The sequence below is a fragment of the Papaver somniferum genome, chromosome 9 (assembly GCF_003573695.1).
Source record: "Papaver somniferum cultivar HN1 chromosome 9, ASM357369v1, whole genome shotgun sequence".
In the NCBI taxonomy this organism is placed as follows: domain Eukaryota; kingdom Viridiplantae; phylum Streptophyta; class Magnoliopsida; order Ranunculales; family Papaveraceae; genus Papaver; species Papaver somniferum.
Genome location: NC_039366.1, coordinates 61,483,379 through 61,507,939, shown reverse-complemented (window position 1 = coordinate 61,507,939; position 24,561 = coordinate 61,483,379). Strand labels below are relative to the sequence as shown.

Below are 24,561 nucleotides of genomic sequence, written 5' to 3'. Positions count from 1 at the left end.
GTACGCAAAGCAGTTGCTAGCTTAGCATACCAACACCGGGGAGCCTGGCGTAAACCATACAAAGACTTACGAAGTCTACAGACTTTGCCAGATAATCCATTACTGAAACCAGGAGGAAGTCGCATATAGACTTCTTCATTTAAATCACCAGGAAGAAACGCATTGTGTACATCCATCTGAACTAACTCCCAGTTGTTTATTGCAGCAACCGCAAGAAGAGTTCGTACAATAACCATTTTTACTGTGGGAGCGAAAGTTTCAGTGAAATTAATTCCTTCCTGTTGATGATTTCCAAAAACAACTAATCTGGCTTTGTAGCGCTCAACTGAGCCATCAGATTTTCGCTTAATGCGAAAAACCCACATACAACCAATTGCAGACTTGTTGGCAGGCAAATCTTCAATTGTCCATGTACCATTGGATATTAGTGCAGCAACTTCAGCCTGCATTACCTGACGCCATCGTGGATCAGCCATTGCCTCTTTAAATGATTTGGGTTCAACATCATTTGAAATAACTGCAACAAAAAAACGATGTGCAGTAGAAAATGCATCACAATTCACAAAATGAGTTATAGGATAGGGAGTACCTGAGGACTTGACTGGTATAGGTGAAGCTGCAGGGGAAACCAAGGTTGTGTCAGACTGTTTTGAAACACCCTGCCAGTAAACAAAATCCTTATGCCTGATGTTCTCAAATTTTGTACGTTTACTCCGGCTAAGTTCCTCGTCTGCAACTATATTATGATGATCTCGACTATCTGCATTTTTTGTGGGAGAACGAGTAACAAATTCTGTACCAGACGCAGGTACAGCAGAAGAAGAAGCATGAGACAGTGCTGAATCAATATCCTTATCAGCAGAACATGTATCATTTACAGCAGGTGTTGTCGGAGAAAACGGCTGTGCATCATTATCAGCAATATGTGCTGTGTGCTGTACATCATCCAGCAATATGTGGGACTAAAGATCTCACCAAATCCGACGATGTTATCTGTGATAGCAATATTGTTAGCTAAGTTATTTATTTCTGATAGCCATGGATAGAATCCCAAAAGCATTATGCTCTCCGGGAAAAAGATTCACCCTTTTAAATTGGAATAAACCAACTAGAATTCATCCTCAACGTTACATGTGTCTCATACTGCCTAGGTTTTATTTATTTATTTCATTTGAATGGATAATAACGCGTAGAGAATGAATCTTTTAAGGTTACGGGAATTTCCAAACGCAAGACGACTGGACGAGGCCGTCCACTTTCGATTTGAGCTATGCAGAACGAGTCTAAAGAGGCCAAGTACTATACATTTACTGATGAAGGCTGATGCATAAATAAACAACACAATCAGTCTATCTGGTACCAGTTTACTTTCAAATCTCGAAACAATCTTTGGATTTTCACGGTTAACAAGTAACACATAAACATGTCGAGTCAAGAAACATGGATCAACACTGATGAACAGGAATCAGCGGTTTCTGCCGAGCAAACTCTCTACTCTAGAAGCGGTTTTCACTCTGCAACCGGTATCTATAGCTCATTACATCAACTTGGAGAGAGTCATCAAGTTCCGATATCTTCTAGTGATGATCATAATACTGCCACATTTGTGTTATCTCAATTCCCACACCCAGATCATGGTGTCTCAAGAGTAGCACTAATTGACTCGGTTACTAACAGCCGAGTAATGACTAATGAAGTTTCCGGCCAAGTCAAAATTCGTTGACATGGCCGGATACTAGCTTCCGGAATTTACATGATTTTATACGGGAAGTGGCGCGATTTCTCCTCCTCTCCATGTTCTTCTCACTCAAACAAAAGAAGAAAAGTTATCCCGTTTTGATGTTGAAGGTGTTTTGAATGGAATTTTTGTGTGTCATTAACAGGGTTTTCTTCTCTACTCGAATGTGGTTCTACCGCATCGTTTCGAATTCTATCCACAAATGAATCAGTAGTGATCTAATTTTGATGCAAAGGTAAGAAGTTATAACAATATGTAATCCACTTTGTAATAGGTAACATTGAAATTTATTATAGGAAACACAGTGAAGGATCTAATGACCCATAATTGAGAAACTGATCAAACATCATCAGTTAATAAAACTTAAAACCACAGAGATGAAAAGACTTAGAGTTTAACAAGCAAGTCTTCTCTTAATTATTCATTTATTCAAGTAGAAGATTTCCTTTTTCAGGGGCAGAATGTGATGACGTAATTACCGCCAGCAGCACAAGTAAATGTACTAGTGCTATCATCGTATGCGTAACTATAAGCTTGAGGACAAGCATTTTTAAAGATCCTCGAGAGTAATCCGTCGGAGGACAAGTCGCAGGAGTATTGAAGGAACCGGTACAACAATATTGGGGTTGACGGAATGCTTCGCAAGCACTCTTACAAGCAATTACACTGCCACCAGCATCCCTAACGCTTAAGTCTTGTGGGCAAACGGAGTTTACATTACGTTGGCATGTAGTCGAGCTACATCCACCTCGTTGTGGAGTGATAGAGGCAGGCAAATTAAAACCATCAACAAGGCTAACATCATAAAAATCTTGACCACCGTTTCCGTTTAGAGTGAATTCAAGTAGGGTTGCTGGTGGAATAGCGCCAGCACCGTTACATTCAACTCTACCCGAAGCACAGTCTGCAGTGGCACATTTGAGCCTCCCAGAGGAATCAGTAGTGCAACCAGTTCTTGCCCAGAATCGGCCTGACCATCCAGCTGGAGCATCTACGGATGATGATGCCCCGGGTGCAAGTACAAACCCAGTTCTAGATAATTGGGAATGGATCCACCCCCAGTCAAAGTGCCTGGCCATACTGTGTATGGGCAATTGTTTCTAAGTGTAAATGTAGCCGAAAATGCACCTGCAATAAAAAGTACCAAGAACTTTCCTGTCATTTTCAACCTATATACAGTATATAAACATCGGTCTTAACTACTTATTTAAACATTACAGTTGATAATTCATGGAATGAAACGCCGAAACCAATAAGAAAAGGAAAAAAAATAAACAAGAAATAAGGCGAGCACTAAAACTAAACCTGTTATGGACACAAGAGCCAAGAAAATGGCGAAAAATCCTTTTGCTTCCATTGAAAGCTGAAAATTTGTTTCCTCAGCGAATTTTTTCTTCTTTTTCACGCAAGTATAGGAAAGTAGGAGTGAATACTACATTTGGTTCAGTGACCATTTATAGATTTTTTTTTTGTAGCTGTTTATGATAAGAGTAATTAGTCACTCATTTACGGTTGACCTCCATTTTCCTTGGTATTCTTAAAAGATTAGAAATATCTCCGAGGTTTGAATATATAAGCACATGTTTATGAGGTGGTGGGGATCCCGCATCGCTTTCCCCTATCTCACCAGACTCCATCAAGTAGGCAACACATTTATGGGGCTGCTCGGTGAAAAATATATACAGCTCGCTACTAATTAATTAAACTTGCAGTGCTTCTCTACAGACTGAGTGAAAAAAAACAGGTCAAAACGTCTCTCATAGTTATTCTTTTTTAATGGATTTCAATGGACCCGTGCTCTCGGAAGACGTGCAGGAAATGGTCTGTGAGAGGCGATTTTTCTTGTGTTTGTTTTTTTCTCGGTCAGTTAAGAGTTCTATATTCCTCTAAAAGTTAGAGAACTTAGGGAGAAGAGACTGTCATTTCAACCACCGCTGCTACTTCTTCCAATGTCACGAGGAGAGACCACTGACTATTCTAAAGGAAAATTGGACAAAACGTGCGTGGTTATAAACCTTGAAGTTCACCCCTGAATCAATGCAACTCGTTCAAATTTGCTCATCCATTGGACATTTTGAACTGTGCATTGTACAAGCTTGTATGACATTTATACCTGTGAGTATGTTTTGGACAAATTTAGAAAAAGAGAAATTCTCGGTATACAATTATGGAAGTAAATCACTAATTCACATTTCGAAAGTGAAGGCAGGATTTTAGTTTAGCAAGGGCACACCATACTTATGAAACTTTTTCTGTGCGACCTTGATCTGGTCGTCGCTGGGTTGAGATGTTGTCAAGATTGTACCGAGAGGCATAATGAATTATGAAGATTCACATTAATTTTGATCATGAATTTCTCTATAAATCACATCTAACGTACGTTCATAGTTGGACCCAGGGGGAGTGAAGGAAGAATTTGTAGTTGAAAATTTGAGATGGGCACATTTGAACGCTATCTGTACGACCCAGCAGATCTAGCCATCGCGTATTAGTTTGGGGCGGGGATACTTATTTTCCACATATTTCCAGTCTAAGATGTTGTCAAGATTGTTGAGTGAGTGTGCAAAAAAAGAAATTCTTATTGAGACGGCAAAAGTAATTGAAAATATATAAGAGGAGAGGAAGTAAAGAGACGTAAATAAATTCTGCCGACATGACATGACATGACAAACTACTGCAATCAGAAATTTAACGATATCACACGATACGTGGACAAGGACAAATGAAAAGAAAACACAACTTATACTTTTCTTTTCTTTTTGTTCTACCTTAACCTCGACTGACATATCATTGCAATCCAGGAAATAGTTTGACGTTAAGGGATGGGGAAAGGCAAGCAAATTTAGAAGCGCAATACACGAAAAAATGTCCAACTGAGTGGAGAGATTGGAACAGATATTAAATTAAGTAAGTTTGTTCGTTGAATATCAAAGCTTTTGTAAACTTTTGTTGTTGAATCCGAAGCAGTACTCCATTTTCTGACTATAGGTTAATTTTTCGAACTATAGGATTTGTTTTTTTTTTTTTTTCTGCTAGAAAAAATGGATTATATTAAGGAAAAAAGATTACATAGCAGTAGAGTTTAAGAATTCAGGGATGTAACCCATCCATTCTCCAGATGTTCTAGACCTCCTACTAAATTTTGCTGCTTTATCTGCCATCATAATATTGTTTCTTCTTATAAATTCAAATCTAACTAAACTAAAACAAGGAATAATTGATTTACAGTCATCTATGACTATTTTATTATACCAATGCAATTGGCTATTACTTGAATCGAAAGAGTCTATAACTGTTTTAGCATCACTGACAAAGCATGCTTTATCTAGGCCTTTGACTTTAACCCCCTTCACTGCTTCAAATAAGGTCAGACTTTCAGCTTCCTCAGCATTCCTCACATTCCCAGCTTTACGTTTGCATCCAAGGAATGAGCCTGCAAGGTCTGTCAAAACCAAACCAATACCATATAGGTTATTATCTTTATCATAGGCAGCATCACTAAAAACTATATGACAGTCAATAGGCAAAGAGCTAGTAACTTAATCAATTGTTTTATCAACAATAGGTACTGATCTAATCTGAACATGGGTATCCGAATTATTCAGATATAATTCAGTGTCATTAACTAGCTTAAGAGAAAGTCTAGCAGTAGAGTGGTGATTAAGATTTTTCCCTTCAAAAACATTGGAACATCTATCTTTCCAAATGCTCCAAGCAATTGAAAAACAGCCCCTGCATTCTTTTTTAATGCATCATCTGTGAGCCATTTTGTGACCCATTCCTTCAGATTAATATTCGAAATACTATTATGTTCAATAACATCTGCATAAGGTGTTTGAGACCAAACAACCTTAGAGAAAAGCGCAAGAGTACCGGACTAACTAAAGGAGAAGGAATAATAGTTGGTAATCTGAGACTGTCTCAAAAAAATGATACACTGAAGAAGATAAATTTATCTAAATCCAGAAAACAGCAAATTTATAAATTATCCAAACCGAGATACAACAAGTTTGAACAGGAGGAGAAAAATGAAATAAATAGTATCGACATATGATAAATTTAATACAGGTAAAACTTCCAACAAGCAAGTATATTAAATTGAAGAAATCTTGTATAATTCTATTTCTTCCCACAACATCTGAAACTTGCTAGAGAAGTGCAGGCTTGCGCATCTTCCACATGAAATAAGATTATTCAAATGATGTCAGGCTTACGGATATATAAATTTGTCAGCGGAAATTTTTTGCTAGGTGCTACTTATTCGTCAGAATATTGCACAACCCCTCATTTCAAGTTTTGAATCTTAGTACTTTATGAGATGCGTGTACCTCCTGCAATCTACTGCCAAACTCCACATGATTTTTGTTTCTGCGTTGTACCCTTAGTAGTGAACTCCTATCTCTCTCAAAGGCTGGTTTCTGGTTCCTTAACACTTGTAACTCATCCTCTGTTGAGTGCAATGAACACAACCTATTTTGTAGTTCTGCAATTTGTGCCTGAATGAACCAATCTGTCAGGAAATGAGTTTTTCAGCCATTCTAAATCAAATAAAAATTAAAGAAGGAAACAACATATGCAAAGACACATATAAAAAGAAACCCCAAATTGACACATCCTGATATTTCAACTTCTAGTTGAACTTTAACGGAGAGGAGTTCCTTTAAAAAGAAAATTCAGAAATGAGAGACTAGAACACTAGACGAATTCAACCATCATATCTATAAACATGAAATAACAAATTACACTTTGGATGGTTATTTATAAGTATTGTTAATCTCAACAAGATCATCCTTGAACTTGGAAGCTGCTGCAGGTGATTAGAAAATCTCAGGCCTTGATAAGTCTTTGGGTTTGGTTCTCAATACATATACCTACAGTATATTGCCAGAAGAGAAAATTGGATCAATAACGAGAGCAGTAGCTTTAATGACACGCATTACCGAGTTCATTGGTCACTCAAGCAGAGGAATGATGGCAATATAGATAACATGGAAACACATTATTGCCAGATAAACTTTGATCAAACATTCTTTTAGGTAAGACCTTTACTATATCGTGTACCTCATTGCTATATTTCCCGTAGTAACCATTAAAAAACAACCACAACTTTCTTTCCATTTACTATTTTAGAGCAAACAGTCAGTCCCTACAAAACATCAACATCAAGAAATTACAGTGTTGAATAAGAAACCTCGTTCGCAAGTGGATCTTGTTCCTCTACACTTGTAACCACTGACCGTACAAGCTTCGATATGCATGTTTAGCATGAGGGTATCCGAAACAGAATAACTTCTGAGGAAGTCCTAAAAAGCTTGTAATGCACTGGTGTAAGGCTAACTGCTGACTGATTCAAAAGCTTAGCCATTCAGCGGCAACTCACTGATGGACAATGAATTGCAGCTACATGAGATCTTAGTTTATGTGACCATGTTTTTCCTTTTGACTATATTTTGATATTTATTCTTTGCTAACAGTTTTAATTATTCGACTGTCATTTGCGTATTCCAAATATGATTCTCCCATCTGTGTGTCTTCCAATTCTTCCCGAAATAAAACATCGCTTAATTACGAGGAACAAGGGTCTTGTATACAAGATCTATTCAATGTGGTTACAAGTTGATTCTAAGTTTGCAGGCAGTAGGATTTTAATAACATTCTAAACACGAAACATGATTCTAAGTCATTGTAGAGAAAATCTGGCATGAATCGAACACACAACCTTCTAACTTGGAGTCAGACGTGCTACCATTGCGCCACAGATCATATTGCAAACACATCTTAAGTACAACTAACTAAGAACTCAACAAACTCTAACTGCATGCTAATAGTTACCCAACCATTGTTCTCACATTGACAAGTCTGTAATTAGTCGCAGAGATCAAGAGAAGCCTGGTTGGTACATGTCACTGCCTGTTCTCTTTTCTTGCAAAGTAAAGGACCTCCTTGCACACGTTTCCAACTTTATTAGCTCCTGCACAGACGAAAATCGAACCATATGAATATAGAGACAACAACTTTTTCTTGCTCAAGCATTTATACCTAGCCATATAAATTCAAATTTCAAAATTCGATGTATAAGCACTTGATCAGACATGAATACACTTCAGAAAAGCGATGAACAGAACAACACCACATCACCTCTTGTGAATGTACTCGAAGTCTCAAGGTTGCCAAGTTTGGTGTTAAGAAGATGAGCAGGGCCGACTTCCAAGACTGCCAACAGGAAGTGAAAACAGTATCCTGTTAAAAAAAAGAAGTTTAAAGACAGTTCTAATTCTTAATGCAGGTTTCTTTTCTCTAAATATTAAACCAGGGAATAAAAATAAAACGATTCTAGATTGTATGAAGTTAGATGATCAGACCCTCAAGACTCACTAGGCTTAGACTAAAAGCAATGTTGCTCGGACTGAGATTATAGATGATTACAGCAAGAGTGAAACAAGAAATGCTATGATTAATATAACGCATGACTTTGGTTATATCAAGGTACAAATCAATACATGTTATGGAGGACAAGTTTGAATGGAAATGATTCCCTTTTTGAAATGCTATGAGAAATTTTCAGCTGCTAATACTAGTCGTAAGTTTGTACTAACACAACTTTTAAGTCAGAAAGATAATGTGGCATTCGAGTTCCAAATTCAGATATCATCACACATACTTCACTAAAATCAAGACCCAAATTATGGCTTAACTTATTTCAAATGAATCAAGAAACCTAAGAAACAATACATCAATTAGAGTAAATATGGTTAAGAAAGATCGTACCTTACGCATTTCTTAGTACAATCATAACAACAAATTGAATCACGGAACGATTCGGAAAGCAGAAGCAGTGTAAAATTGTGACTGGATAGAGATCTTTTATGGATTCGTTTCCCTTTACCAAGATATGTATGTTTGTTATCGGCTCAGCTTGGCATCCACCTCAGCAAAATGCATTGCCGTTAGATAACTGTGATGGACAGATATAATTTTCTTTTCTTTTTTTTGAAGAAAAATAAATATCCTAATTTCATTCCTTATTCATTTATTTTAAAAAACTGGATGGGTTCCTAGTCACCAGTTGGGCACCAACACCCTTCTGAATGACTATGCCTAACCTATGAATGAAACTTACAGTATTACACATCAAGCAGATTTAACAAGTTAGGTGATTAAGTCCATAACGCCAAAAACATGAGTCCCATGATCCGGACCGTTTGTACAATTTGCAATTCTGTACCATACGCTCTCTCTTAAAAGAGATTCGAAAATTGAACGAAAAATAAAATGTGATACACGACAATAACATATGATAAATTTACTAGCTAGTGGATCAAATTAAACAACATCCGAAACTTTTAATTTAAGAAATGCGGATTATAATAATATAGAGGTTGTTTGGTAACCATTATTTTAATTGATTATCAGCTTATAATCCATTATGCAGATTATAATGGATTTTATATGTGTTCGGTAACCATTATAATAATTGCTTATTTTAATCATAATTGAAAAAATCCATTATTTCCATAAACATGAAAAAGTTGTTTTGAAAATTTATTATAATAAATTATTTTTTTCTAAGGAACTCAAATTGAATTTTTTCTTCTTATTTTCGCTAAACTATCAAGAGAGAGACAAAAAAACAACATAGGACTAAAAAATATTCTAGATCATTATTCTTTCCTCTCCTTTTTGAGATCATCATTCCAAGATAATCAATTATCTGGAAAAAAATGTTTGGAAAAATTTATTTTTAAAATGTCACTGGCGTCTCGCCCTTCACTAGAAATGGTGTTCGCTATTTTGTCTCAGGGAAGACTATTTCTAATGCAGTGTCCAGAAAGCGCACTAAATATTTGGACAAGTGTACTTCTTTGGGTTATGGTCTGAGTGTTTTAGCCTTCTCCACTCTAGAGGAGCTTGGTGACGACACTTTGTGTTTTTTCAAACGCCTGAAGAATTATCTTGTTAGTAAATGACGCTAGTAGTGGTTTTGGTAGTTTTAATTTTCATAGATTAGGTGTTGCTATTCAAAGAGGTGTTGGAGCCCAGCTTGTTGCTAGGCTACCAACCAAGGTTTGAAAAACACTCATTTTTTTTCTCAAAAAAAAACCCGTTAAAACGGTCACACCCATATACCGTGGCCGTGAGGGTCCCCGAACCCCGTGCCTATATAATGCCGATAAATAGGAAATAACGGCAGTTTTTTAGGACTGTTTTTCCGTTTTCACACACGTTATAACCGTTTTTCTAAAATTGAATTTTACGTTTTATCCATCTAAATAACATTTCAAGGTAAGTTTTTTAGACCATTTTTCCCGTTTTCACGTCAGTTATAACCGTTTTTTAATAAAAAAGAATATAAAAATATTTTCTTACAATTCTTTATATCTAAAATAAAGATTAAAAAATTACAACTGATATTTTTAAAATAAAATAATAAAATAATAATATATAGAAAACGTTATAACAACGTTATTAGACCCGTTGTAACTGTTTTCACGCACGTTGTAACTGTTAGATAGGAATTTCAAACCATAATTCTTTTTCATTTTCTGTTTAACCGTTATAACGCCTGTTATTTTAGAATAACGTATAAAAAACGCGTTTTTTACCTAAATAACGCGATTTTTGCCTGAAACGTGCCCACACCCGTCAAAACGCGTTATAACGGTCACGCTCAGTGGCCGTGACCTGAGCCGTGACCTGTTTTTCAAATCTTGCTACCAACCAAAAGCTGTGTCTGATGTATTATTATTTTTTCCAATTGTTGACAAAGGAGAAAAATCTTAAAATTTACCAAAAATTTATTATAAATCATTATATCAAAATTATTTATCAATTTATGATTATCTATAATCATAAATTTTACCGAACAAGACCATAGTATCCACTTTGTAATGGATTCTTGTAATGGATTCTTGTAATACACGCGGTCAAGGATCTAATGACCCATTAATAAACAAAAACTAAAACATAGGTTGATAAGAGATGAAAAGACTTGCCTTTAACAAACAAGTCTTCTCTTATTTATTCATCCATGTAGAGTAGAACAAACCACCTTAGATTTCTATTCAGGGGCAGAATGTAATGTCGTAATTACCACCAGCGGCACAAGTAAATGTGCTACTTCTATCATCATATGCGTAACTATAAGCTTGAGGACAAGCATCTTTAAAGATCTTTGAATAATTCGTTGGAGGACAAGTCTCAGCAGTATTGAAGGAACCGGTACAACAATATTGAGGTTGTTGTAATGCTAAGCAAGCACTCTTACAAGCAACTACACTGCCACCAGCATCCTTAACGCTTAATTCTGGTGGGCAAACAGAGTTTATATTACTTCGGCACTCAGTCGAACTACAACCACCTTTTGGAGTGATAGAGGCTGGCAAGTTGAAACCATCAACATTGCTAACATCGTAAAAATCTTTACCACCGTCACCGTTTAGAGTGAATTCAAGTAGGGTTGCTGGTGGAATAGCTCCAGCACCATTGCATTCAGCTGCACCCGAAGCACAATCTGCAGTGGCACAGGTGAGCCTTCCGGAGGAACCAGTGGAACACCCGGTTCTTGCCCAAAATCGGCCTGACCATCCCGCTGGAGCATCTACCGATGATGATGCCCCGGATGCAAGTTCAAACCCGGTTTTAGACAATTGGGATCCACCACTCCCAGTCAATGTGCCTGGCCATACTGTGTATGGACAATTGTTTTTAAACGGTAAATGTAGCCGAAAATGCACCTGCAGCACAAGTACCAATAATTTTGTCTGTCAGTTTTATAACCATTACAGTTGTTAATTCATGGAATGGTATGCTGAAAACCAAAAAGTAACAATATTCAAAAAGTAATATCAAATCCTAATGAAGAATATCGTGAAAATAGAGAAAGAGCTGATGATCGTTACGTTCCACAAAATGAAACTTTTGATAATGGGAAAAATGGTGGAAATCAAGAGAACGGACAACATCAGGGACGAAATGACCAAGATGGCGAAGGAAATCGAGAGGAAGGAAGAAGAATTTTACATGTGAGAGAAACTCAAAAAATCAACAGACAATTGAAGAAGAAATTGAAAGACATTACGCTGAACAAGCACGTTTAATCTGCGAACGTGAAAGATTGAGAGCGGAAATGGAAGAACAAGAGCTTCAGGAGACAATTCTCCAGAACAATCATGACAATCGAGAAAGAAGACGTACACAAAACCGGAATAACGGTAATCTCAATGAGGAGTATGATAGAGTAAAGAGGATGGATGAAAGACAGCGAATTAAATTGATAAGAAATGAACAAAATCATGGAGGGGAAAATGAAAGGCATCATCATATGCGAATTCAAGATAGAGAAGATAGACATGAACGCAGAAGAAGAGAGGCGAAATTAAAGAGACCAATGGATCAATATTCAGGTGTAAATAAACAAATCTTGAAAGAATTAGAAGAAATGAGAGGAATGCTAAATAATAGAGGAGAAGTAGGCAGAAGACAATTGGATGAAGCAATAGAAGAAGCTGCGAAAACTCCATTTACAAGGGAAGTACAATTAGGAGGAATACCACCAAAATGCAATTTTCCCGCATTAACCAGCATTTTTGATGGAACAACTTGTGCAATTCAACACATTAAAGCCTATGTGAGGTGCATGTTACAATGGGAAAATCATGATGCCGTATTGTGCAAATATTTCGCATCCAGCTTAACAGGAGAGGCGTTAAAATGGTTTGAAGGTCTACCAAAGATCACAATAACCTCCTTCAATCATTTGCAGACTACATTCTTGGGGGCATATATAAGTAATAATTCCTCGCGACCTGGTATAGAAGATGTGTTTGGATTAAAACAAAGGATTGGCGAAAGTTTGAAACACCTGACTAAAAGATGGAGAACTATGTGTAGCGAAATGGCTGGCCGTGTAGATGAGAGATATCTTATATTATCATTTATCAATGCTATGTTTGCAACAAACCTATTGTATTTCCAAATTTTCAGAGTCAAGAATACGATCACAATGACTGAATTGCGAGAACTTCAAGAAGAATACATTGCTCTAGAGGAAAGGCAAAATGAAATGGAATCATATCCAGTTGCGAACACCAGCTCACAAACAGCGAATGCAAGCTTATTACCCAAGCTAATAAACACAGTGGCGAATACTTCGCAAGTACAACAAGAGAAGGTGACAAGTAACAATCAACAGAAACTGGTAGCTATGGGAATCCGAGATCAAGAAGAGCATGAAGAGAAAGAAATTTCTACAATCGTGGAGGAAATAACAAGATTCAAATACTCGATCAACCGCAAGAAACTTATGGAGGTCAAAGACAAAACTATAGTATAGTACAAGGAGGTCACAAGGTAGTATGGGAAGAAATCAAGATGCCACCTCTAAATGCAAGTGTGGAGAAGATATGGGAAGCTATAATCGTGATGGAGAATATACCAACACCATGGAACATGGGAACAGAACCACCTCCAAACCACATAAGTCATGAGTTTTGTTCTTATAATCATTTTCATGGACATACCACAAATGATTGCAGAAATGTAAAAAGAATTATTTTGAGAATGATAGATCAAGGAAAAATAAACGACTTTCTGGTAGGGCATCCACAATCTCAACCACTTCCACCACCACCAGAACATCACAAAGTGAATACGATGAAAAAGAAAGAAACATTCTTCATAGAAGTTGGTGCAAAAGCAAAAAAAAACTATTCTGTCACTCTATCGCACATTCATATAAGACAATTGAAGATTTTCATGATAATGTTTTGAGTAGAATGTTCGCAAGAGATAATGATGGAAGAGAAATTATGAATATTGCGAAAATCTCTCCACTAGAGGAATGGCAGAAACAGATCATTTCTTTTACCGTAGAAGAAATTCCCGAAGGAGAAGAGGTGCATGAAAATCCATTGGTAGTAAAATTAGAAATTAATCCAAAACCGAAAGAAGATGAGGATGATGAAGCTGAAGATTCATGGGCAATCAATAGAATTCTAATCGATACTGGAAGCTCTGTGAACATCTTATTTTATCATACTTATAAAACCATGGGTGGAAGAGATGATAATCTTATACCATCAACATATAAGATATATGTTTTTAGTGGTACTGCTAACAAGCCTAAAGAGGAGGTTACTATGCGAATTCCATTGAAGGGAATATCTTCTGAAATCTTATTCTGTGTCGTTGATGTAAAATCACCCTACAATGCTTAATTGGTCGACCTTGGCTACATGGGATTCTAGGTGTAGCTTCAACTTTCCACCAGTGCATCAAATTCCCTCACCCCGTGGTGTAGGAATCATAAAGGGAGATTGGGTTGAAGGAAAGAGGTGTTACGAAACTGAGATAGAATCTTGCGAAGGAAGAGCAAACAAGAAGGAAAACTGGCGACACAAAATCAAAGATACACAAAGAAGTGAGAGGTTGATGGTGGATACAATCGAAAGGAAAGGAGAAGAGATGTTGCGAAATTAATGCTAGCTCAGAATAAAAATGATGAACATACCACTACAAGGAAGCAGTAGCAGAAAATAATAAAGAAGCAGAGGATGACAAAGGTAATAAAAACAAGAAATGTATGAATGATTAAGTTGTTGCGATACTCTCGCAATAAGTAAAATTCTCAAAAATACATTTGATTGAATGGCAAAATTGAGATTGCGAAATTCAGATACAATATGATGATTGCGAGACTCTCGCAGAGATAATGAATTTTACAGAAATAATCAGAGAAAATGACAAAAGAGAAAGAGGCGAACCTTTATGGCGTACACCCTAGTTCGCGAATACAATTTCGCAAGAGGCAAATGTAAGACCTAAAGTACGTCATATAAGGGGGTACCTATTGCATGACTCAGGGAAAGGCTACACCGCCACCGGAACCTGAGTCATGGAGATTTGGGGTCAATGAAGCCCATCCGGGAGAGGCACCTTGGATTCTCACTTAAGCATATGACTTAGGTTGGGCGACTAAGGTAATAAGGACTCTCCCAAGGAGTGCAGATCTGATCAAGGCGCCGAGGTACACGGTTGAGTCAAGAGTGCCAGAGACGTTTGAAGCGTACTTTGCCATTCTTGACAAGTCTTGGCTTATACTGCACTCGGCCTGAAAAAACCCCACTTAGGGTGCAGTCTCGTAACCATAAGCCCTATAGGTAAAAGGGATAAGAGGCTGCGAAAACAACTGGTTGTTGTTAAGACTGGATGGGAGGAGCTAACCTTGTATGGTAGAAGTACGCCTCCTTGAAGGGGCAACCAGGGGGAGATAAGGGCGGCACCCTCCATTAGGGAGCTGATAAGTGTCTTAAGACGCAAATGTCATGAGGCTTTTTATTCGCAAGGATATTAAGGCTTGTCATATTTGTGCAACAATCCTGAAGAGGCAAAATACAAAAAAAAGGATAAGACGAGATCAATGGGTTTTCGCATGAAAGTGCGAAGACGTCCTGCGATTTCGTCGCAAGACGGCAATGTCATGGGGCTTCATTTTCGCAAGAATATTTAGGCCTGTCATATTGTCGCAACATTCCTGAAGAGGCCATAATACAAAGAAAAAGTTAAGGCAAGATCAATGGGTTTTTGCATGAAAGTGCAAGGACGTCCTGCGATTTTGTCGCAATGACAAGAGGTGGCATAATAAGACCTTTAATTAGGAAGGCAAAATAAGACCACACAGGAATGAGATTTTGAAAAGAAACAAAATTCACTTCGCATAAGATTGCGAAGTTATACAATAAGAATTTTTTATGAAATCTCTCATTTGGATTCAAATAACAGAGGCAAGTATGGGAATGTATGAAATTAGAAAATGTTATTTGTCTCCATATGATAGATTTACTCAAAGATTCAAGAATTAATGATTATATTGATTAACTGTATTGCAAAGAATTGTTTTAATTAATGCAGGTCAAAATGAAAGAAACACAAATATACAGAAAGAAGAAATAAATGTACAAGTATTACAAAGAATCAAAGAAAGAAATAAAGACTACTTCTTTAATCCTTCATTATCTTCATCAGACTTGTTCCCTTCTTCTCCTGCGTCAGAATCTTCATCACCATCAGAACTTCCATCACTATCAGATTCTTCATCGTCAGCTTCGCTATCAGAGATAATCAAACTGGGAGTATTCTGTGGGATTTCTTCCAAGACAAGGATAATCAGAATGTGGGATATTATGATCGTCACAAACCATTTGGATAGTTTGATTGCGAAAATGCATAGCATCATTCTTAAAATTCGCAACAGTGATCTTGATTTGATTCTTTAATCTAGAATACTTGTCGTTGCGAGAAGAAAGATTCTTTGCGAGTTCCTCCTTTTCAGCTTCAAGTTCTTCAATCTTTTCACGATATCTATTTTCAGAATCTGCGAGCAAAAGACAATCAATTATTAACTTGATGAGAATTCATAAGAAGCAAAAGATTAGTAAAGAAGAGCAGTTAGTAACCTTCTCTGTCAGAAATCATATCTCTAATCAAGGCTGTATGCTCAACTTGGAGACTAACATTTACACCTAAATCTTTTCTAGCATCATCTAAGATTTTCGCAGCCCAAACAAATTCATCCTCACTACTTATAAGAAGACGAGAACGAATTTGATTTTCCCTTTCGCAGAGTTCGATATTCTTGCGGTTAGCTTCATCTCGTTCAAGTTGTACTTCAAGAAGAGCCTCTTGGAATTTCGCCAAAGCCTTGGCACCTTGATCAGAGATGCGATCCTTATCATCTATGAGACCGCTAATTTTGGTTCTTAACTCATTGGTTTTCTCTTTAGAATCAAGAAGGAGACGCTTAAATCGGTTGGCTAAGCCTAAACTAGATCTATGATCAATTTCTAAGAGGCGAAATTTAGATCTAAGCTCATTTAGAGAAAGAGATGAAATTCTATCATTTGAGAAGCTATTTAAGGAATTGTTAAGACGCTCAAGAAGGGTATCATTATCCAAGGCATTAGGAAATGAACGAAGAAGGGTAGCTTCATCAGAAAGACCATAAATGTCTGCAAAAAGGATCATTTAAATAAGATAAAACAACAGGATGAATGAATAAAGGGAAAAGAGAAAAGTAACATACCGTAAAGCTGATTATTAGCTTGCTGAAGACTAGAGATTTTGTTCTTATACGAAGAAGAATCAATTTCTAATTGTCTATTTTTCTCGCGAAGACCTTTAACTTCAGCTTCCAATTCTTCATTCTTTTTGCGAAATTGAAGATTCTTCTTTTCAAGATTTTCGCGTCTTCTCTCTAGATCTGAGGCAACAGCAAAAGAATTTTCCAGCCTGCGAAAAAATATAAAAAATATTAATATAGAAAGAAATTTTGAGTTATAACAATGAAGAAGTAAAAGGATAAAAGTATACCAGACTATTGAGAGAATGCAAGAAGTCGGGAGTCACTGATCTAGAAACTCCACGAAGAGAGCTATCACCATCCAGTAAAGGGACATCGCAAAGGGTAGCGAGAGATTTGCAGGTATTTGCGAATTGGCTATCTCCCATTCCTTGTAGAGAATCAGAAAAGAGGCCAGAGAGCTTAGCCATAGAAGATTCAGGTGGAGAATCTTCACTTGCAGCAAGATCATCGTTGTCCTCATCACCCTTGTCACTTTCGGAATTTTCGTGAGGAGGAATATTTGAAGGAGAAGAAGAACGAACTTTCCTTTTCTTTGGAGGAGGACCAGTTGATTTTTCCCTGCGAAGAGCACCTTTACCTTTATCACCAATCTTCGCAACATCGGCAGATTCTTCTACTTCAGCAATAATCTTCACACACAGATAGAAATAAGAAATGGAAGCATGGAAGTAACAGTATACTGTTTAAAATCATAAGAGAAAAATTGAAGAAAATTTAAAATCATAAGAGAAAATTTCTTACCTCATCTGTGTATGAGCGAAGAGCTAACAGAGTACTAGATTTCCCAGTCCTGTTATAACTATCTTTCAGTTTTTGGATCTGCGGAATGTCGCAAGAGTTAGCGAACAGAATAATAAAAATCAATAAAGAAATATAAAGTGAGTTAAATGGGAAGAAACATACCTTTTTCCTTCTCGGGCCAAGAGAAAACCCAAGGTTGATAAGCAGCGAGATTCGCAGGAAGAACATTTGACCCAGCAATGTAGGGTCCTTTTAGCATTAAAGGAAAAACACACCATTTATCATCTTTGGATTGGCGAGGAGTTGTGTTTTTACCAGAATGCCAGTCAATATCTTGCATGAGAATTTTGGCTTCATCAATGTTATCTTTCCTTTTTAAGCGAATACCCCAGCGAGTATTCTCTTTCTTCATGGAGATAAGTTCATAGTTCTCAAAGAAATTCGCTACTGTGTATTTCTCAGCAACTATCTCTAGGTTTGCGAATTTAGGATCCCTAAGTTCTTTGGAGTACAGAGATCCTCTACCAGCACCACGATTAGCGAACTCTAGCATCAGACGGATGCAGTCCCCACTCAGTTGGAAGATAGCTCGCGAAAATCCCGAGTGAGCGAGAATTTCATAAAATAAAGGAAGATCTGGGTTATAAAGAGGAATAGGGAGACCTGCGAGAATCTGACCTAGCGAAATTATGATTGATTGATCATCACAATACTGATCAGAGAAAAGTTTGACAGAAAGAATTGATTTGGCATTTTCACCAGGAATGGTGGAGAGTGTGAAACCTTTATCAGCAAGATCTTTTTGGACATTTGTAAATTCTTCTCATATCTATGACCACTTGGAGCCATGTTTGAATATAGAGTATGGGAATGAATAAAAAGTAAGAGGATTGAAGGAGGAAAAAATTACAGCAGCAGAACTTGCAGAAGAATAACAGAGTTGCAGAGATGAGAGAATAAAAATAGAAGAGAAAGTAAAAAGAAAAGTGGAAAGAAGAGTAAGAAGAGTATATAAAGGAGATTTTTTTACTCGAAGAAATAAACACCATTAAGACGAAGAGACGTGAGCGGTTGAAAAGTAGCGGTTACAGAAGACGTGTCAAGAAACAAATGGAAGAAAGAATACGTGTGATAAATGCAGAATATGAAAAGATGAACAGCTGCGGCATTTCTCACATCATTCTCTACTTTGCAGAGAAGATATGAGAAGAGGCAAGATGTAGGATCAGAATCTCGCAATGACAATGTTTCAGCGAAATTATCAATGACACAGCACAACAGCGTCGCAGAACAATTTCAGAAATGATAAATAAATGACGTCAGCTAAGATCACGAGAAAGATATGATAGTCCTGCGAAAATTAGAGAGTTTGCGAAATTAACATTTGTAAGGTTGCGAGAATGTCGCAGACCATACCCGAAAATAAAGGACAGATTAGTTGTCATCCACTATGTATTTTCTTATAAATAGTCGTTCGAGTTGTAAAGAGAGGGAGAGATCTTTTTTGAGTAAGAAACAAGTAAATAGGAGAGAGAAAGTCTAGAGCAGAGATCATTCTTGATTTCTTTATCTTTTCTTGTAAGAACATTCAAAGATTGATCGATAAAATTAAGAGTGTAAACCTAAAAATAAGTTGATTAATAATGAAATCATATGAGGGGTGTAGTATAGGATTTCCTGCAACTACACGTTGAACTGTGCATTGCGCAAATTTGTATGACCTTTATCCCTGTGAGTATGTTTCGGATTATTTAACAAGGGAAAATCACAGTTCTGTACGACCCTGATCAGGTCGTTGCTTGACCTGAGGATACCCCAGTTCGACATGTTTGTCAAGATTGTACAGAGAGGCATAATGAATAATGAATTTCTCTACGAATCACATCTAACGTGCCTTCACAATTGGACCCTGGGAAGTGAAGACAAAATTTATATTCGAAAACTTGAGATGGGCACATTTGAACGCTTTCTGTACGACCCAGAAGATCTAGCCATCGCGTATTACTTGGGCTGGGGATACTTATTTTCCACGTATTCCCAGTCAAAGTTGTTGAGTGTGCAAGAAAAGAATTTCTCACTGAGAACGTAAATAAATCCTGCCGACATGACATGAAACTACTGCCATTCAGAAATTTAACGATTTCGCACGAGACGTGGACAAATCGGAAAAGAAAACACGATTTATTCTTTTCTTTTTTTACAACTTAACCTCGACTGACATATCATTGCGAGCCAAGAAATAGTTCGGCGTTATTTTAAGGGATGGGGAGAGGCAAGCACATTAGATGTGCAACAAACAAAAACATGTCCAACCAAAACCGGTTATAACTGACGTGAAAACGGGAAAAATGGTCTAAAAAATTTACGTTAAAATGTTATTTAGATGGAAAAAACGTAAAATTCAATTTTAGAAAAGTGAAAAATACTAGAACCCCCTACTATATGGTTTAAATATATAGAAGCCCCACTAAATGGATCCTCCCCTATCAACTCCATACTTTCACTTTTTAATATTTCTAGGCCCAGAACTTTAGATATCAGGGCTTGGTAATAAAGTTTAGGGTTTGGGGGAAATTCGTAATACCAAAAATGCCCTTTACTATATATACCTAATGAAATAGGCTATAGGTTTCATTTCCAGATTCATTTTCATTTTAACTTTCTCTCACTTCTCTCTCATCTCTGCTATGAAAATTTTTAGGGTTTTCAGATCGTCAACGTCGCTGTTTTACGGAGAAGAAGAAAACGATTTTAGTTTCATCGATCTCAACTGTCGATGTTTATGATTCTCTGCTGATGATGTTTAATTGATTTACAGCTCAATCAACTCGATTGAACTTAATAGATATGATCTACACGCGTCAATTTTAATCTGGATTTTTAGTTGATTAGAAGATATCTCAGGTATTGACTTAATTAGTTTTTGTTTCAATCGATATATAGATCTAATTGATTTGATTCAAATTGATTTAGCAACTGATCATCAATATACGAATTCTCAATTAATTCCAATTTGTTGTTTGAAACTACTCTATGTAAGATTTGCTGCTTGATTCATTTGGTTTTCCTCATTTGGTAATTCTATTTTCTTAGTTTGATTAGGTTTTGATTATAGTTTTTGGTTGATTTTATTTAGATCGGAGGAGCGGAACCACGTGATTTTTCATGAACCAACATATTTTGCATCTAGGTATGTGTTTATTATTGTTGTTGTTGTTGATGCTGTTGTGAAGTTCGATTTGTTGGTTTTTTATTTTGATTTTTCATAATTTAATTTTATTTTGTTTGATATGTTTTCATAATTCAATTCAGATCTCTTCCTAATATGCTCTGTGAAGATGGATCCTGAGACGAGAAGTGAAGAAATACTTTTTGCAGGGTTGTTATTGGATGAAAAGATTTATTGGCTGTGCAACTGCTAGTTAATTGATGGGAATTTTAATGTCTATGATGTTGAAGTGAATGAGTACTTGGATATGGCCTCAGATATTGCAGTCAATGCACTAGGACATGGTGATGAAGATTGGGTAAATGCAGTCAGCCAATTTTTTTTACTCAGTGCATTAGTAATTGTTAGTGTGAATGTTATTGTCTGAGTTTAGTTAGGTTTCTGCATATTTTGTTCTACGCAGGATGATTATAAATCAATAAATGAATGTTATTTACTTGCCTTTGTGGGATTGGTCATTTCTTGAGCAACTGACTAGGTATGGATTATGCATGGATAAAGAATTTTTCAATATCTGTTTGGTTTGAACTCATATTCGGCAAATATCTTCATGCATCTGGTATGCTAACCGTTGGGCGTCAAAACTAATTTTTCAAATATTTGTTCAAAATACCAGTTAAACTTGGAGCTAGATTTCGTGAAGTTGGAGGGGTCATTAATGGACATGCTACAATGTGAGGGCTATATGTGGTAATTTAATTTGTTCTTTACAATTTGTTATCCTTACAAATTCTGCTATCTTTAATATGTTAAAATAAGTGAAATCATACTGCGGACAGGGTATTGGCGATACGTTCCATTGTGCTCCTAACATTCCTCACTATGCAAGTATCTTTTGTGAACTGGTCTTTGAATAATATAAGTCTTATTTTTCTTAACCTAAGATATAGCTCCAAGTCACCTGTTTTTTTTTTTTTTAATCGGTTCCAAGTCACATGTTATCATATCCTAAATATGGCTGTTTGTTTTAGGCTGAATGAATAATGGTGCATTTCATCCCACTTGGCTCTATGTAGTCCGAAAGAACAAAAAAGCACAAGAACATCTAATTGAAACTAGTCCATGATGTGTACATTATTAGTGTAATCTATTTTGTAACTCAAGCGAAGTGGCTTTCTACTGTCAGTTCGTGTTAAACCTTGACAAAAGTACAGGAAATAAAGCTGTTGGAGTGATGAAAGCATCGCAAACTTTTACAATTGAACCTATGATCAATGCAGGTTATAATTTGAGACTTTTAAATTGTGAAAACATTATGTTTGAAAATGCACCTGGATTTTTCAACGTGCGGCTACAATGTGGAGCAACCTAGCAGATGACCGTATAAGTATAAGTATAGATCTACATTATTAATTGAAATCGAAGCATAGATCTACAATTTTCTACTCACTCTGGTTGTTTTGATTTAGATTTTTTGAAAAAACTTGAACAAAAAATCCATATCTATTCGTCGTAAATCTTAATTTGCAGCTACGATCTAAAATAATGTTTTGAGATTCAGTATCAAAGAATCATTGTCTCTGTTACCCATAGATTTGATTTGATTTTTCATCCACTCATATGAACTGGTCTGGTGATGTTGGTGGTGCAGGTAGGGGTTCTTTAGGAGGATGAGGAGGCACTGGTGATATCAGAATTGATAAATTGAATGAGAACTGCTTCATTGGTTAGTTTGTTTATCCAAGTGGCTATAGATGAAACAACAGAAAACACTCTTGAATCACAAAAGAGTTTGATTGCTCAATTGTTGTACTTTTCTGAGAAATTAGAAAGCTCTGATTCATCCTTATCACCAGGCTCATATGTGTTGACATATATGAAAGAAAGCAGTGCTGAGAAGTAGAAGTCAACTGATAAAGATGATTATAGGTACTTCATTTCAGATGTCATGCTGCCAATGTTTTGCTCTTGAGGTAAATTTTTTGGTTGTTTCTTACTGGTTGTGTCTTAGTTATTTGGTTGTTAGGTACTTCATTTTCCGATGATTATAGGTACTTCATTTTCCGATGTCTTAGTTATTTGGTTGTTAAGTATGCCTCTTTTACGAGTACCTAAAGGTGTATTTTTATTGCTCTTTCAGGGGGGAGTCAAACTCCGCTTTCTGTAAATCGTCAAGCTTCAGATGATGCAGATGCTGGTGAGACTTCTATCTATATTATGAAACTGTGGTTCTTTATTGCTTAGAATGTTATCATTTAATTTGCTGTTTGGTGGAAACTCTAAACTAGCCACCTTTTGATGCTTTGATACAAAGTGCACCTTAGTTCATTTTTAACCGAAAGTGCATATTTCATCATGTTGTACACATAACAGCATTAGGACAAATAAAGTATTAAGTACTTATACCCCGGTGAATTTTGGGGCTTGTATTCTCTCAGGTCTCTGTGCCAGGTTATTAAAAATTACCTCACATACCATGCTAAATATTAATGACCCGTGTTCTAAACACCTTTCCAGGAAATGGAATATGTAGCAGGTGTAGCGACTTCTTGGTTATTTGCGTTAGAATTACAGTGTTATACTAAATGAATGCTGGAAACTTGAAACAGTCAATCAGACCTTCACATTTATAATCTGTATGAAGTTGTTTGTCTTAGACCAGTCAAACTAAAAGTTACTGGCATGAATTCTTGTTGACATTAGTTATTTGTCTTAGTATTATACGTAATCACTGATGATCGGTTTTTTTTTTTGAGCTCTTCATATTTCTGAACAATCTGTGTGCTTGGCTTGGAAGTCGAATTTAGTCCCATTTAACAGTGTTTCTTTTTTGGTAACCAGAGGTTTTTTGATGAATACCTCGGGTAATTACCACCATGATCTTTTTATGCTTCTAATGTTTGCATTCCTTGGCAAAAGTTTGGGTGTACACATTTGAGAGGCCTACTGGGAAGATGCATCCTTAGCTAATACAACTAGCAAGAACTGGTTTTATAAACACAGCAATATGCTATCTTTTTCTCGAGATGTATAAATGTTGGTTCTAGAATGTGAGTTTGTTTGCTAGGTACACACCGAGTTTCATTTACGTGTCTTTGATAATCTGCATCTGAATCTTTTTTGTAATGATCAGAAGATGAAGTGGAGCAACCTAGCAGCCCACTTAGTTAGATACATGTGTAACTCTTAGTTACACAAGTGAGATGCATGTGTAACTATTAGTTACACATGCTAATTAGATGTGTAGATACCAGTTACACATGCAAATTAGATGTGTAGTTTCTACTTAGATGTGTAACTTTTACTTACACATACTGATTTTGGGTACACATATCAATATGTATGTGTAACTCCTAGTTACACTAGTCATATACATGTGTAACTGCTAGCTACACTAGCCATATGAATGTGTATCTCCTAGTTACACATGTTATATGCATGTGTAACTCTCAGTTACACAATTCAGATGCATGTGTAACCGCTAGCTACACTAGTCAGATGCTTGTGAAACTGAAATATACATTGTTTTATGTACTGTTCATTTTAATCGTATAAATACTGATTGCTTGTTGTTATATTTCAGGTTTTAGATAACTTCATAAAAGCTAATTGCTTAAACGTGGTAATGGTCTCGCTGGAACTGGAGTTGACACTGAATACACAAGTCAGATGCATGTGTAACTCTCAGTTACACTAGATAGACACATATGTAACTCTCAATTACACTAAACAGATGCGTGTGTAACTTCTAGTTACACATGCTAAGAAATTATT

At 36.5% G+C, this 24,561-nt stretch overlaps 1 long non-coding RNA gene and 2 pseudogenes across 2 annotated transcripts; all 3 read right to left on the bottom strand.

Annotated features, from left to right (window-relative positions):
* Positions 1 to 2,004: 2,004 nt before the first annotated feature.
* Positions 2,005 to 3,142, bottom strand: LOC113313187 (annotated as a pseudogene).
* A 2,644-nt stretch (positions 3,143 to 5,786) lies between these two features.
* LOC113308329 lies at positions 5,787 to 8,586 on the bottom strand. Of its 2 annotated transcripts, none has more exons than XR_003339678.1 (4): positions 8,507 to 8,586; positions 7,877 to 7,951; positions 7,588 to 7,709; positions 5,787 to 6,248 (listed from the first exon to the last, which is right to left on the bottom strand). It is a non-coding gene; the product is annotated as an uncharacterized LOC113308329 (long non-coding RNA). The 2 variants fall into 2 exon arrangements; XR_003339679.1 differs by lacking the exon at positions 5,787 to 6,248 and adding an exon at positions 6,525 to 6,609.
* Positions 8,587 to 10,685: 2,099 nt separating this feature from the next.
* Positions 10,686 to 11,518, bottom strand: LOC113312007 (annotated as a pseudogene).
* Positions 11,519 to 24,561: the final 13,043 nt, after the last annotated feature.